Raw genomic sequence first — 15802 nt, forward strand, 5'->3', positions numbered from 1 at the left:
AACCCAAAGAGGAAAAGAAGAATGTCCACAACTTCTTGGTCTGGGGAAAATCAGCCACCTCTAACCTCTAGCCTTTAAAATCAGAGGCAATGGACCCCTCCACTCTGTGTGTGCGTGATGGTGAAGGAAACAACTAACACCAGTAGTAACTCAAAGAATTCTAAAGGAATAAACATTCAATTTGAAGATATGTTAACAACTCCCAATCTATATGTAAATTAATTTACTTAAATATCTTAAAGTTCCCATTTTGAGAAGCAGAGTCTGAAACAGGAGTTCTTGTGTAAATGATTTTTTGGCAGAATGCTGTTAAGAGAAGGGGGCTGAGAGAAGCAGAATAAAGTGGGAAATGGGGGAGTTAAGAGAGGATGTGGTCTCGGCTGGAGACTAGCTTCAGCGTGGTTGCACACGGAAGCTCTGTAACAATATTTTCCAGAAGTAGATCATTTCAGAATAATAGGCTTAAGTGAGGTAGCAAAGCTGCTTTGTTATGGGGTGACAAGCTGACTCACTGAGCTGACAAAACATGGAACACTCAGAGCAACTCTACAGGAAGATGCTACCAGAACTCTGAAATTTTGAGTAATGAAATTAACACATCAGACTTTAAAAAATAGATCATAAATCAGGAAGAGAGTCTTGGTTGTAACAGGGTTGGCAATAGCTAAAGGAAATGTGATATCCACAGAAAGAGGTAGTCATCTTGGAAACACAGAACCAAAAAAGAGTCAGGGTCAAAGTTGGCAATGTCCATTCAGCACCGTTGGGGGAGAAAAGGTGCCCTGGCCTATGAACATAGCCAACTAGACCCCACAGCAGGTATGTCTCTGTGGTGGAGATGGCTGCATCTAGTTATCAAATCTGATGCTAGCAGTTATTATAACCATCTAGCCACCTCCTCTCTCTCTGTTGCCTTGCCCAGGAGCAGCCTTCTTTTCACATAAGGGCTTTCTCTGGACCTTCCCATCCAGACAGAATTTATTTACCAGTGGAAAAAAAACAGTCCTCAAAATCTTATTATAAATTACACAACAGCATTCTAATTTGTCAGTCTCCTGTGACTTGGGTTAATAGCAGTCAGTCTCACAGGGTTTGTTCAACTCTAAATCCAGCCATACATCCTATGCTCTGAGGGCATTACTGTCCAGGTTAGAGGCATGCTAAATAGTGACTTTTGGAAATATGAGCTAATTTGTATGTCTCTGGATTTGTAGGCACAAGGTTTTGACTTTGAATAGGTTGACTCAATTAAGGCCCTACTCCCATCAGGCTCCATCTAAACTTTACCACAATAGCAAGAGTAAAGAAAAGTCTCTTAAAGGGAACCCTCATACACTGTTGGTGGGAATGTAAGTTGCTGCAGGCACTGTGGAAAATAGTATGGAGGTTTCTCAGAAAACTAAAAATAGAACTACCATATGATCCAGCAATCCCACTCCTGGGGATATATCTAGACAAAACTATAATTCAAATAGATACATGCACCCCTATGTTCATAGCAGCACTAGTCACAATAGCCAAGACATGGAAACAACCTAAATGTCCATCAACAGATGACTGGATACAGAAGATGTGGTACATATATACAATGGAATACTACTCAGCCGTAAAAAAATGAAGCAATGCCATTTGCAGCAACATGGATGCAACTAGAGACTATCATACTAGTGAAGTAAGTCAGACAGAGAAAGACAAATACCATGTGATGTAATATATATGTGGAATCTAAAATATGACACAAATGAACCTATCTATGAAACAGAAACAGAATCAGAGACATAGAGAACAGACCTGTGATTGCTAAGGGAGTCGGGGGGTGACGGATGGACTGGGAGTTTGGGATTAGCAGATGCAAACTGGTATATATAGAATGGATAAACAACAAGGTCCTACTGTATAGCACAGGGAACTATATTCAGTACCCTATGCTAAACCATAAGGGAAAAGAATATGAAAAAGAATGTGTATATATGTATAACTGAGTCACTTTGCTGTACAGCAGTAATTAACACAACATTGTAAATCAACTATACTTCTATAAAAAAATTTAAAAAATAAAAAAAAAAGAGAAGTCTCTTTACCTTTGTGATAATACCTTGCGAAAAGTGGCTTCCGTTTTTGGTATATTTCTTTAATTTGCAGACAAACTATCGTATCACACTGCCTAGATGTATTACAACTGGACATATCTTACTCAGTCTTCATGAGGAGGGGACAAATGACCAAAATAAAACCTGACTTCATTGACTTTCTCATGCAGGAGCCATTGTGAGCCATGCTGGAGTCAGCTCCCCCTTAGCCTCACACAACAGCATGTTCATTTACAGCCACATCTACTGCACTGCAGGTGCAGGCCCCTAGAAAGCAGGGTCCATGTCTTCTGCACATTTATATCTGCAGGGCTAAGCACAGTGCTTCGCACAGAGTAAATGTTCAATTAATATTTGCTGGATGGGTGAACAAATGAATGAATGAATGGGTTTCATGAGTAAGAGGAAGTTAAGGAACCAATATCAATGGCCCAGGAAAGCAGAGACAATCATAGCATATTTTGTAAAAATTTCTATCCCTCAAATACCAAAGTCCATGAGTTAAAAATTTTAATCTTTAGTTATCCACCTTCTCCACCCAAAATGATGGATGAGTCATCTGTCTCTCTCACACACTGCCTTTCTCTCCATCTTCCTTTCCCCAAGGGCCAAAATTTGCAGGTATAATTCAGTCATGCAGCAAGTTGACTATTCATGTATTAGCTTGTTTGGAAGAGAGCTAGTGTTACAGAAGCCAGAGAGAAATGAGAATCAAGAAGCCATAATTTCTTAGAAGTAGAAAATTCTCACCCTTTATACCCCAGAGTAGTAATAGCATACCTGGCCCAATTCAATATCAGCATCTCTGTCATCTTTTCATAAAGAGATAAAGGGTTGCCCCCTCCTTCTCTTCCATTTATGTATTCAGCTCCCTATAGGGTAATAGAGGGATACGACATAAGAAGTAAATTCCACCCTTACTCTAGATGAATTTATGGTTTAAACACAAGCTAGAAAAGATTAAGGAAGGGCCAAATTTTTAGTCAGTCTTTCTAGAACACCATGGATAAAGCTCTAATCGTGTGTTGAAACATAATTCAAGATTTATATGGAAATAGATATCCTTCCTTCCTCCCTCTATTTGCCTTTTGTCTTTTCTTTAATGGTTTATAATACAGGTTTATAAGTTCCGCTAATAACATGCTCATTTATTTAAAGTTATAAGCTCCCTGAAGGAGTTTTTCTGTGCTTAGCAGACTTTGAAAGATTTTAAATGATTAAATGAAACCAATGGACCTCTAAAGATTCTGGAAATCCCAAGATTCAAATGGTTTTCCAGGAGACTGAAAATATTTCCATTACTAAAACTTCAGCAAGGCAAAGAATAGCTTATATCTCTCTCCTGATGCTTCTTTGTGCAGTGAAATCCATGCAGGTGAATGACTTCAGACAGTCTAAGCCTCTAAAAATGGCCTCCAATATGACTAGTCTTAGGAAAGAAGTGAGTCTAACCTGCCAGCTTCAGGTAACCCATCTTAGTCAACAGATTCTTCTAGGCCAGTAGCTTTCAGTCTTGGCTGCACAATAGAATCACTCAGAGAGTTCTGCTGGGTGTGGCTCACCCAACAAATAAGAACCTCAGAGAATGAAACCAAGGCATCAGTACATTATAATATTCTTTGAGGCCTTGTAACGTGCAGCCAAGGGTGAGAACCGCTGCTCCAATCCAGTGTTTCTCAACTTGTTCTCCATGGACCACCAATATAAAAATACCCTGAAGAACAGAGCTATACTCAATATTTTATAACCTATAAGGGAAAAGAATCTGAAAAGGAATATATATATATATATGAATATATACAGGTATATATTCATTCGCTATGCTGTACACCTGGAACTTACACAATATTGTAAATCAACTACACTTCAATTTTTAAAAAGTGCATATCTCTGGCCTCCACTATAGACCCAGTATTTTGGAAAACCTGCTAGTGTATCAAACCCTATGCGGGTGATTCTTATGCACATTGTAACATATATTGCAGATTAGCTTTCTCAAATCTATTCCAATTCCCCTAGAGCAGTGGTTCTCAAAATATGGTCTCTGACTAGCAATATCATCACTACCCAGGAACTTGTTAGAAATGCACCCCAGACCTACTGAATCAGAAACTCCAAACCTGGGCCCAAATAATTTATGTTTTAATATACTCTCAGTTGATTCTACTGCATGCTCAAGTTTGAGGACCAATGCTTTATAAGATGCCTTACTGAGGGCTGGAGTTTAGAAAGCTAAAGATGATCTTTCCTGTACTGTCTTAGAGCTCAGGTTCTTCTTCTTGGGACCTGGCTTCTGCCAATAGGTGCACCTTAGTAGGGACTGGAAAGTAGAAATAAGAAGGAGACCACACTACTCTCGGCAAGCATAGCAGTAGAGGCATTTGGTTTCTCCGTGGTAGTGGTAACAGGGGTCCCAGTGCCTGGTCCCTACTCTGGTGGATACTTAGAGGCAGAACACAGAGTCTCTTTTTGGTTGGCATGAATCATATCTGAGGAAGTGCGCCCTCAAGCCAAGAGTGGTGGCAGTGGCTTCCTCACCCCTAGGACACAGTTGAGGTGGTGTGGTCTTGGACTCAAAAGAGGGCAGTAGTATCCTGATGAAGTAAGCAGTCATGTGAGAAGTCCACATGGGAACTGGGAGGGAGGTGTGCCTCTAGGACCTGAGGGCACTTTCCAGCTAATAGCAAAAAGCTGGGGCCCCTAGTGCTATAGCAGCAAGGAAATGAATTCTTCCAACAATCTGAGGGAGCTTGGAAATAAATCTTTTCCCAGTGGAGCTTCTGATGAGAATTCAGCCCTGACCAAGACCTTGAAGGCAGACAGTGAGTAGTAACCTGCAGCAGCATACCCAGTTAAGTTGTGGCTGGACTCCTGACCCATGGAAACTGTGAGATAACAAATGTGTATCATTTCTGTTGCTAAGTTTGTGGTAATTTGTTATGCAGTGATAATGAATACAGGTAGCAATAGTTTTTATTACAGTTTCTTAAAGAAATAATTGTGAAAATTTGCCCCAGTAACAATGGTATACTTGACTAAAAATAGATGCCACCTTCCCAGGCACCCAGTACAAAATCTTGAAATAAGTCAAAGAATATGAACTGATATCTTCCAAAGGGACAGTCAAGACATTAACCTAAGGATGAAATTTCTTTAGTCTTATTTAAAAATTTTTTTAGAAATAAATGGGACTTGGTACAACTACTTTGGAAGGTTGTTTCACAGTGACTACTGAAGTTGAATATATGCCCAGTGTATGATCTTACAATTACACTCTTGATTATGTACCCAGCTCATTTGGTGCTTACTTCCACCAAAAGATATATACAAGAATATTCATAGCAGCACTATTCATAATAACTTCAAAATACAAACTGCTTAAGTGACCATTAACAGCAGAATAGATAAATTGTGGTATATCCACACAATGGGATACTATACAGCAACAAGAATGAATGACCTTCAAGTACATGCAACAACATGGATGGATCTCACAAACAATGTTGCGCAAAAAAAACCGGACACTACACACATAGTATGATTCCATGTACATAAAGTTAAATGTAGGGATAGTGGTTATCCTTGGAATGTAGCCTCTGGAAGAAGCACAGAGAGGCTTCTGAGCTGTTGGTGATATTCTGTTTCTTGATCTGGGGTGCTGGGTTCCATGGACATATTCAGTTTTTGAAACGTCATCAGACTGTACCCTTATGATATATTCATTTATCTGTATGCATATTATACCTCAACAGAAATTTTAAAATGAGTGTGAAGGTTGAGTTCCACTCTGAAATATATACATATCTGTTTAAATGTTCAGAGAATGTGTTTCTCCCCACATCTTCAAGCAAAATGGATTCTCAAGAAAGATGTACTACTTTTATTCTATAGTTTTGCATCATCTGTGGCTTACTTTTAGGGCTCCATATATCCTGACTGGGATCTAGCAAAACCTTGATTATAAGGATGAAGCTTCAATGTGAGAATTAGGAATGCTGCAGACAGGGCCAGAGAGGAGGCGTTTCTGGTCTCCTCCCTTAAACTATACCATAGAGATGACTGCCTCTGCTACCCGGATCAGATACGCCCTGTGTATGGGATGCATAATGGTCTCTGATAGATGTAATTGGTCTGCCTTATCAATATTAACTCTCTTCCAGTTTAAGTCATGCTAGTCCTTCATCCAGTGATGAGTGGTGACAGAATCACTATCACTTTTACATGCAAACTGTTAAGAAAGGGGTGTGGGAAGGTTTTAATCTCCTACTACACTCTAATATAACATAATCACAGGAACGACAACCCATCATCCTTGTCATATTCTATTGATTAGAAGCAAGTCACAGGTTCCTACCCACACTCAACAGGAGAAGATTGCACAAAGGCGTGGACACCAGGAGGCTGGAAATCATTGGAGGTCACCATGGGGTCTGTCTACTACATTTCTTATCAAGCTCCTGTTGGGTTCTAAGACCCATATAATAAGCACTTTATTGCCATTAACTCACATAATCCTTTCAAAAATCTCACAGGTAAGCATGTGCGCATCTCAGGGTTCGTGACTGCAAACTACCAACAACAGTTGTGGGTAATTTTAGTTCAGATATTTTTTATTAGAAGGATGTTGGGTAGTTCAGAGAATCCACAAGAAAGGCTGAGCCCAACTTGGAGAATGGACAAAATCAAATGGAGGAGGAGAGTAGATCAGCAGCCAAAAATTAGCCAAGTCATATCATAGGAAGAATTTGGTTAAGATGCTTCCACTACTGCCCCTGCTGCTGAACATTATGCTCCCTGCCCCTGCCTCCCTCCAAGAATAAAGTCTAAGTCACTGCCATGCACAGAGGGTCTCCAAAATATTTGTTACCAATCTGCAACAAGTACAGAAATTGAAAATAAGCATTTAGAAATTTCATAATACTTTGATGGAGTAATTTTCTCTCTTGAGAACCTAATAATATATAATTGAGTTGTAGTTTTTAGGACATTTTTCACTTTTATAAAATGACTTACTTTTTTTTCTAGTGACTTATTTTTATGGTCTATTATAAAATTATCAGTGCCCAGCAAGTTGGAAATTTTAAAAACCTGGCTCTTCAGCACAGATAGTTTGTGACGCCCTGGTCTAAGTTGTCATGGCTTAGTCATTAGCTACTGACTTCAGAGGTGAAGTCCCAAGTGGGAGCACCTGAGTCTTGGGTTTGTGTGGTGGCTGTCATCACAGAGTTCAAGAACCTGTTGTTTTCTATGTCTCTGTGTCAGTGCTGGAGTCGATGTCTGCCTCTCTCAGCAGCCTCTCAAAGCTTGGATCCTCAGATGTAAGAAGGGGTGCAGATGTCAACCAGCCAAAAATATGAAAGAATGATAGAGAGGTGGAGGGAGAGAAAGGAAAAGGGAAAGAGAAAGAGGGAAATATTTATTTTAAGGAATTGGCTCACACAACTGTGGGAGTTGGCAAGTCTGAAATCTATAGAGCAGGCCAGCAGGATGGAAACTCTGGCAGGATTTCTATGTTCCAGTCTTGAGGCAGAATTCCTTCTTCTCTAGGAAACCTCAGTTTTGCTCTTAAGGCCTTCAACTTATTGTATGAGGCCCACCCACATTATCAAGGGCAACTTCCTTTACTTAAGGTCAACTGATTAGAAATGTTAATCACAGCTACAAAATACCTTCACAGCAACATCTAGACTAGTGTTTGACCAAACAACTGGGCACCATAGCCTAGCCAGATTGACACAAAGTTAACCTTCACAGTGACATATTCATTAAATTTTATTGACTGTTTTACAGACTGTTAGGGACTGTGGTAAGAAACGTGACAAACACTGTCAGTACCACCCTGCACTGAAGGTTCCTGTAAAGTGCCAATGCAGCAGAGCAAAAGCCCAGTCACTAACACCACACAGTGAAGACCTTGACCAGCTGGCTTGTCAGCTGGTCAGTTTTTAAGGGATAGTGCCAGACAAGAAATGCAAAGATGAGGGTGCTGGGCATGGGAGGAGGAAGGCCAACAGAGGGCAAGAGTTTGGGGAAGGCCAGCCTGAAGAGAGAGGACAGTGCACACTCCAGCTTATAGGCAGGGGCTGTGAGGAAGGTTTGTAGAAAGGGGCAGAGAGGCACATTGACTCTAGACAAAGGAAGGAAGCTCGAGACAGGAAGACTTGCCCTTCCAAGACACTTCTCTACTTCATCACATTGAAAGGACCAGTCTTGGAAAATAACCTGAAAGGTGTTAGTCAATCAGTACACATTTTGAATTCCTGAACTCTGTTTTTCATGTGGTAATACAAAAGAAGAAATTCATGTTCATCAGAAGGGAAACTAGCCAAAGGATTATGTCCCTGGAAATTTAAGGTTATTTTTTGACTGGGTTGTATTTTTATTTGAAGTTGGGTTTTTTTGGTTGAGTGTTTCTGGTGTCGATATGGGTGTAGGTGGATTTAATCCCTTCAGCATTAAATATCCCCATTTTAAATAAGGAGGCCAGTCTTCCAGAAAGCTTAGCATGGGCAGGTCTACAGCTCCACTTGCTTCCCATTTCACTTTGAGCCAACACTGGAATGTGGAGCCCATCTTCTTTCACGATGAATTCCATATTTGGATACTTAACCATAACTTGACTACAAGGGTAAGGGAGCCCACCAGACCTATTTTGAAGTCTTCCAGGCAGGAAGTTCTGGGCTTACTTGCTCCCCACATCTCATAAGCTCATGCAGTCACAGTTCCCTGGGTCAACTGCCCCTGGGAGAAGGAAAGAGATGGGACTTAAATTGAGTTTGAAGTTGATGCTTTAAATTGAGAATAAATGAGGGTTTGGGGGGAAGGGTGGAGGAAAGGGGTCTTTTTTCCCAACATTTTATTATGAATGTTTTTAAACAAACAGAAAAATTGAAAGAATGCTACATTAAACACCCAGGTCCTCACCACCTTGATGCTATGTTTGCTTTATCTCATATCTCTCCTTCTATTTATCCCTCTATCATTTATCAATTCATCTTATTTTTTGGATGTATTTCAAAGCTACAGACATCAGTATACATTACTGTTGAACACTTCAGCATGCATGGCATTAACTAGATTGAACTGAATTTTAGTAGCCAGATGCAATGAGAAAGCTTTGGAATCCACCCAAAGTGTCATTAAGGGATGCAAAAGATATTCAATACAGCATGGTTGAAGGCAATGATTGTAGAAAAATTAAATCCCTGGGAGGAAAAACTTAAATATAAGTGTAGTTCATGATGCTACTTGCTCCTTCCTTTGAAGGACATTCCTTTAATGTTTATCTGTATTCATTATATGCATATATCTCAATTAGCACTGCACTGGTGTTCCACTGGTATAATGTAGGTAGTCATCAATATTTTTAATTATTTGTTTGTACATGAAGTTTTCATTATTAAGGAGTTTATTTCTACTATGATTATTTATTGAGTAACCATATATATAGACACATTTTCCAGGCAAGCACTGGTATAATACCTGTATGCATGTGTGTGTGTGTGTGTGTGTGTGTGTGTATATGTATATATATATATATATATATACATATATATACATTTAAGTATTAATTTAAGAAAAGAATGTAGTAGCTAATCTAGTGTCAACCATAATAGAAAGGCACTAAATATCTTAGATTAAAGCAATTTCCTCCCTATGACTCCCAAATAAGATATTTATTTTATTCTTTGCACTCTTTTACTTTAAACCTATCTAAAATATTTCCCTTCCTCCTGCTGTTCATTCCAAATTACATACTTTATAGAAGATATCCACTAACCACTTTTAACTATAAAATTTCCTTTGAGCTAAAATACCTTTTGAGTTTGACAAACGGCAAATAAAAACCAATTTTAACTTCTTGACCTAAGGTGAATAACATACCTCTTTTTAATTTTCAGTAGCCTTGGATTCAGATTCTTTTAAAAGCTGTCACTAAGCCAATTGTCTCAGGAGGTAGCTTTAATCAAGGTAGAAGTAGTCCTTATACTCCAGTAATAATAATTAGTACTACCTACTAAGTGTCTACCAAATAGCAGGTATTAAACTGCGCTGCTTACCATGTGCCAGGTACTGTGCCAGGTGCTGGAGTGAATAAGATGGACTCATAAATCTGAAAATCCAATATGGGATTATTTGAATTACTGTTAATTATTTAGTAACAATTTAAATTGCAATTGAGACAAGTATTAACAAAAAGGGGAAGGGGTATTTGGAGTGGATAAAACAGGGAAAACCTTTACCTAGTTTGGGAGAATGGGGCAGGGTGGGGAATGATCAAGGCTTTCTTAAGGAAATGATGTTTTATCTGAGACTTGATAGATGAGTAGGAGTGGGCCAGGTAGAAAAAGAGAGAAAGAGCATTTTAAGCAAAGAAAACAGGATATTCAAGAAACACTTTGATTAGGAAAGACCTAACTAAGATTAAGCCAGCGCGCTTGGAGCCTTGGAACCTTAAGGTGCAAAAGGAAGCTAAAGAAACGAGCAGGGGCTGGATTGCACAGAGTCTTGTGAGTAATATTAAGAATTTTGGTATTCACCCATTCATTGATGAGCAGCCACAGAAGGGTTTTAAATAAAATTAGGAATTGATCTGACAAGATTTGTGTTTTTAGACAATAACTCTAGCTATTATGTGGAAGATGGTGTTTTCATTAGATTATAGTTTTGGCTAAGTGTAACACAGACTCAAAATAACAATGGCGTAAGTAAGATAAAGTCTGAGCGGAATTCGATATTGCTCCTAAAAGTCATTAGGAACCCAGGCTCCATCTGTCTTCTTTGCCATCCCAACATTATTGCCCTTACCAGCATTGTCCAAGATTGTGCAGCACCAAAGCCACATCTCAACCAACAAGAAGGGCACCTGGAAATTCTATATGTCACTACCATTTTGTTTTGTTAACAAGAACTTAGCCCAATGGCCACATCTAGCTGCAAAGGAGTTTGGGAAAGTGAGGGGTTTTTCCCTAGATGGCTCTGTGCCCAGCTAAGAAGTCTATTACTTTGGAAGAAAGGGAGTGGATGTTGGAAGACAACTGGTAGTTTCTGCCACCGATGAATTAGAGATGGTCAAGAGAGGAAACAGGATGACTAGTATAAAGACAATTGCAGAAGTCCAGGTAGGATGAGGGTGAGTTGGTCTAGCATGGTGAAGTAGAGATGAAAAGAAATGAAGAAATTTAGAAAATGTGTAGGAGTATAGAATCAACAGGACTTAGGTGTAAGAATTAAAGGAGAAGAAAGTGTAAAGGATAATGTTCAAGTTTCTAAAATGAACAACCAAGAAAATGATGACATCATTCACTGAGGAGGGAAAGACTAGAAATCTACAGATTTATGCAGGATAATTATAAATTCAGTTTTAAGATTCCTGTCAGATATCCAAGTACAAATGTTATCTAGGCCAGGCATTGGCAAACTATGACCTATAGGAAAAATTTGGCTCACTGTGTGTTTTTATTTATTTATTTATTGGCATGTGGGATCTTAGTTCCCTGACCAGGGATCAAACCCGTGTCCCCTATATTGGAAGCACCACAGGTATCAAAACATAAAATACCTTGAACTCTTCATTGTGATTAAAGAAATATGGATTCAGTATTCCTCCCCAATAATCTGGCTTAGGCAAAATTATCAAGCCATTACAAATAGATGTGATTCTAGATCTTGAAGCAGCACATCCTGGGCTTATAGTCTCTGAGGACAGAAAAAGTATGCAATATAGAAAGAAAAAAAACAAACCTTTGTTATAACCCAAGGAGATTTCATCTCTGCCTTGCTATCCTAGGTTCTATGAGATTTAATTCTGGCAGGCATTACTGGGAAATAGAATTGGAAAACAAAACTAAATGGACATTGGGCATGTGTCAAGATAGTCTTCCTAGGAAATGGTGGAATCAGCCAGTAGGTCAGGGTATATTCTGGGCAACTGGGCGATATGTTGACAGCAGTTATGTTGCATTGCATCCTAAGACAGTCAACTTCTGCCAGTAGTAAAACCCAGTTAAGACTGGCATTTTTCTGGACTGAGTTGAGTGCGGTTTCCTTTTTATAATGTGAATGATAGATCTCTTCTCTATACTTCTAATGATTCTTTTATAGAAGCTGTTTGTCCCTATTTCTATACTGGAACAGATTCTGAATCTCTTCAGTAACAGATTATGAAAGATGAAGTACCTGGGAAATGATTCTATTTCAGCTTTTAGGGCTAACTTAGTCAGTAAATTTTGTCTCAGTAATTCTGGATTTTTAAAATTTTCCACTGCTGGAAACCACAATAAATTTTTCTTCCTCATTTTCAGAAACTATATAAACATGGTAGCAATGCCAATTGCATAGATGTTACCAGCATCAGTTGTCAAGTGCTTTGAAGTTCTTAGATAAAATATTTGAAAATAAATAATATTTTAAGTAATAAAATATTGCTTAACACAACCAATAAACTATTTTATTTTAAAATTGAAAAAAAAGAACTTAATTCCTTTCTAAGGATGAATAATATTCCATTGTATATATATACCACATTTTATTTACCCATTCACTGTTAAACACTTAGGTTGTTTCCACTTTTGGGTTATTCTGAATAATGCTGTAATAACTTTGGCATACAAGAATCTGTTTGAGTTTCTGTTTCCAATTCCTTTGGCTATATACTTAAGAGTGGAATTGCTGGGTCATACAGTAATCCTATGTTTACCTTTCTGAGGAACCACCAAACTGTTTTCATAGTGGCTGCACCATTTTACATTCCTATGAGATTACGAGGGTTCCAATTTCTCTACATTCTCTCCAACATTTTTTATTTTCCATTATTTTTTTAAATTATTATATCCATTCTCCATAAAAAAGAATGAAATATTGCCATTTACAACAACATGGATGGACTTGGAGGGTATTAAGTGAAATAAGTCAGACAGAGAAGGACAAATATTGTATGATATCACTTATATGTGGAATCTAAAAAATAAAACAAACTAGTCAATATAACAAAAAAGAAGGAGACTCACAGATGTAGAGAACAAACTAGTGGTTACCAGTGGGGAGGGGGAAGGGGGGACAAGATAGGGGTAGGGGATTAAGAGGTACAAACTACTATTCAATAAACAAGTAAGCCATAAGGATGTATTGTACAACACAAGGAATGTAGCCAGTATTTTGTAGTAACTATAAGTAGAATATAACTTTTAAAAATTGTGAATCATTATATTGTACACCTGTAACTTATGTAATATTGTACACCAACTATACTTAAATTTTAAAAATGAAAAATAAATTATTATAGCCATTCTAGTAGGTGTAAAGTTATATCTCATTTCTGGCTTTGATTTACACTTCCTTTATTGACTAATTATGTTGAGTATCTTTTCATGTACTTATCAGCAATTTGTATAGCTTCTTTGCAGTTTTTTATTCAAATCCTTTATGCATGTTTAATTGGGTTTTTGTCTTTTTGTTGAGGAGTTTTAGGAGTTTTTAACATATTCAGGATATTACACTCTTATTAGATGTGATTTTCAAATATTTTCTGCCATTCTGTGGATTGTCTTCACCCTCTCTTAAGAGTATCATTTAATGAACAAAAGTTTTCAATTTTGATGAAGTCCAATTGATCTGTTTTTTCTTCTGTTGCTTGTGCTTTTGGTGTCGTATCTAAGAATCCACTGCCAAATCCAAGGTTATAAACCTTTTCCCCTATTCATTCTTCTAAGTGTTTTAGGGTTTTAGCTCTTATATTTAGATCATTGATCATACTTAATTTTTGTAAATGGGACTTCTCTGGTGGTGCAGTGGTTAAGAATCCACCTGTCAATGCAGGGCACATGGGTTCAATCCCTGATCCAGGAAGATCTCACATACCATGGAGCAACTAAGCCCATGCGCCACAACTACTGAGCCCGTGTGCCACAACTACTGAAACCCCCATGCCTAGAGCCCATGCTCCGCAACAAGAGAAGCCACTGCACTGAGAAGCCCGTGCACCATAACAAAGAGTAACCCCTGCTCACCACAACTAGAGAAAACACACACACAGCAATGAAGACCCAATGCAGCCAAAATAAATTTATTAAAAAATTTTTTGTAAATGATATGAAGAAGGGATCCAACTTCATTCTTTTGTACGGGGAAATCCAATTTTCCTAGCACCATTTATTGATGAGACAATTCTTCCCCCATTCAATGGACTTGACATCTTTGTCAAGAATCCATTGGCCATACATGTAAGGATTTATTTCTAGGGTATCAATTCTATTCCATGGTCTATATGTCTATATTTATGCCAGTACCACTTTGTTTTGAATGCTGTAGCTTTGTAGTAAGTTTTGAAATCTGGAAGTGTGAGTCCTCTAACTTGGTTCTTTTTCAAGATTGTTTTGGGTATTCTGGGACCCTTAGAAGGCCATATGAATCTGAGAACCAGCTTTTCCATTTCTGCACACACACACACACACACACACACACACACACACACACAAAGCTGCTGGAATTTTGACAGGAATTGTGTTGAATCTGTAAATCACTTTGGATAGTATTGACATCTTAAAATATTAAGTGTTCCAATACATGAACACAAGATGGCTTTCCATTTATTTAAGTTTTCCTTAATTTCTTTCAGCAATGCTTTATAAGTTTCAATGTACAAGTCTTTCCCCTCCTTGGTTAAATTTATTCCTAGGTATTTTATACTTTTGGATGCTATTACAAATGAAATTGTTTTCTTAATTTCCATACTGGATTGTTCATTGCTAATGTTTAGAAACACAACTTTTTTGTGTGTGTTGATTTTGTAAACTGTAAATTTCCTGAATTCATTTATTAGCTCTAATAGCTTTCTTATGGATTCTTTGGGATTTTCTACATGTAGAATAATGTCATCTGCAAATAAAGATAGTGTTACTTCTTACAAATTTGGATGCTTTTTATTTCTTTTCTTGTCTAAGTAGCTCTGGCTAGAACTTCCAGGACAATGTTGAATAGCTCAATGCCTTCTTTTTAATAAATAAAGTTTTACTGGAACACAGCCATGCTCATTTATTTACTTATTGTCTATGGCTGCTTTTGCACTACAATGGTAGAGTTGATTAATTTGACATAGACCTATTGGATCAAAAATGTTTAAATATTTACTATCTAGCCCTTTACAGAGATAGTTTGACAACCGTTGCCTCTAGGCGACTGTATAATTAAGTCTGAAGCTCAAAAGAGTGATCTGATTTGAGATATATAGTTGAGAATGGAAGATTTTTATGTTACTTGAAGCCATGGTAGTTCAAGGACCACCTAGAATGAAAGATGTATTTCAGCATTTAATGATGGGAAAGATGAAGAAAGCCCTGAGAGTATGAGGAGAGTGTGTACCAGAGAGTTATGGTGTACCTCAGAGAAACCAAGCAAAAAGAGCATTTTGAGAAGAGGGAAATAGTCGACAATGTGAAAAGCTGACAAAAAATGTCAAGTAAGATGAGGACTTTAAAATGTCCTTTGTTTTTAGCAACATGATGGTAACTGTAACAGCAGAAGCTTCAGTGGAGTCATTTTAAATGTTTTAATTTCCAAAGTAAAATATTTTGAAGAATTAAACATTTGAAGAATTACAGTTCCATGCTTTTCTAAGATATGTATTTATTAACAAACAAATTGGATTAATTTCATTGGTATAATTGGTATAAAATTTTCATATTTAAAATATTTTCAAATATGAAATTCTTTTA

General features: G+C 37.7%; 1 pseudogene; it reads left to right on the plus strand.

Moving 5' to 3' along the window:
* The first annotated feature begins 746 nt into the window (after positions 1-746).
* On the plus strand, positions 747-12247 carry LOC132418213 (tripartite motif-containing protein 60-like; annotated as a pseudogene).
* The last annotated feature ends 3555 nt before the right edge of the window (positions 12248-15802 follow it).

The sequence above is a fragment of the Delphinus delphis genome, chromosome X, assembly GCF_949987515.2.
Source record: "Delphinus delphis chromosome X, mDelDel1.2, whole genome shotgun sequence".
NCBI lineage: Eukaryota > Metazoa > Chordata > Mammalia > Artiodactyla > Delphinidae > Delphinus > Delphinus delphis.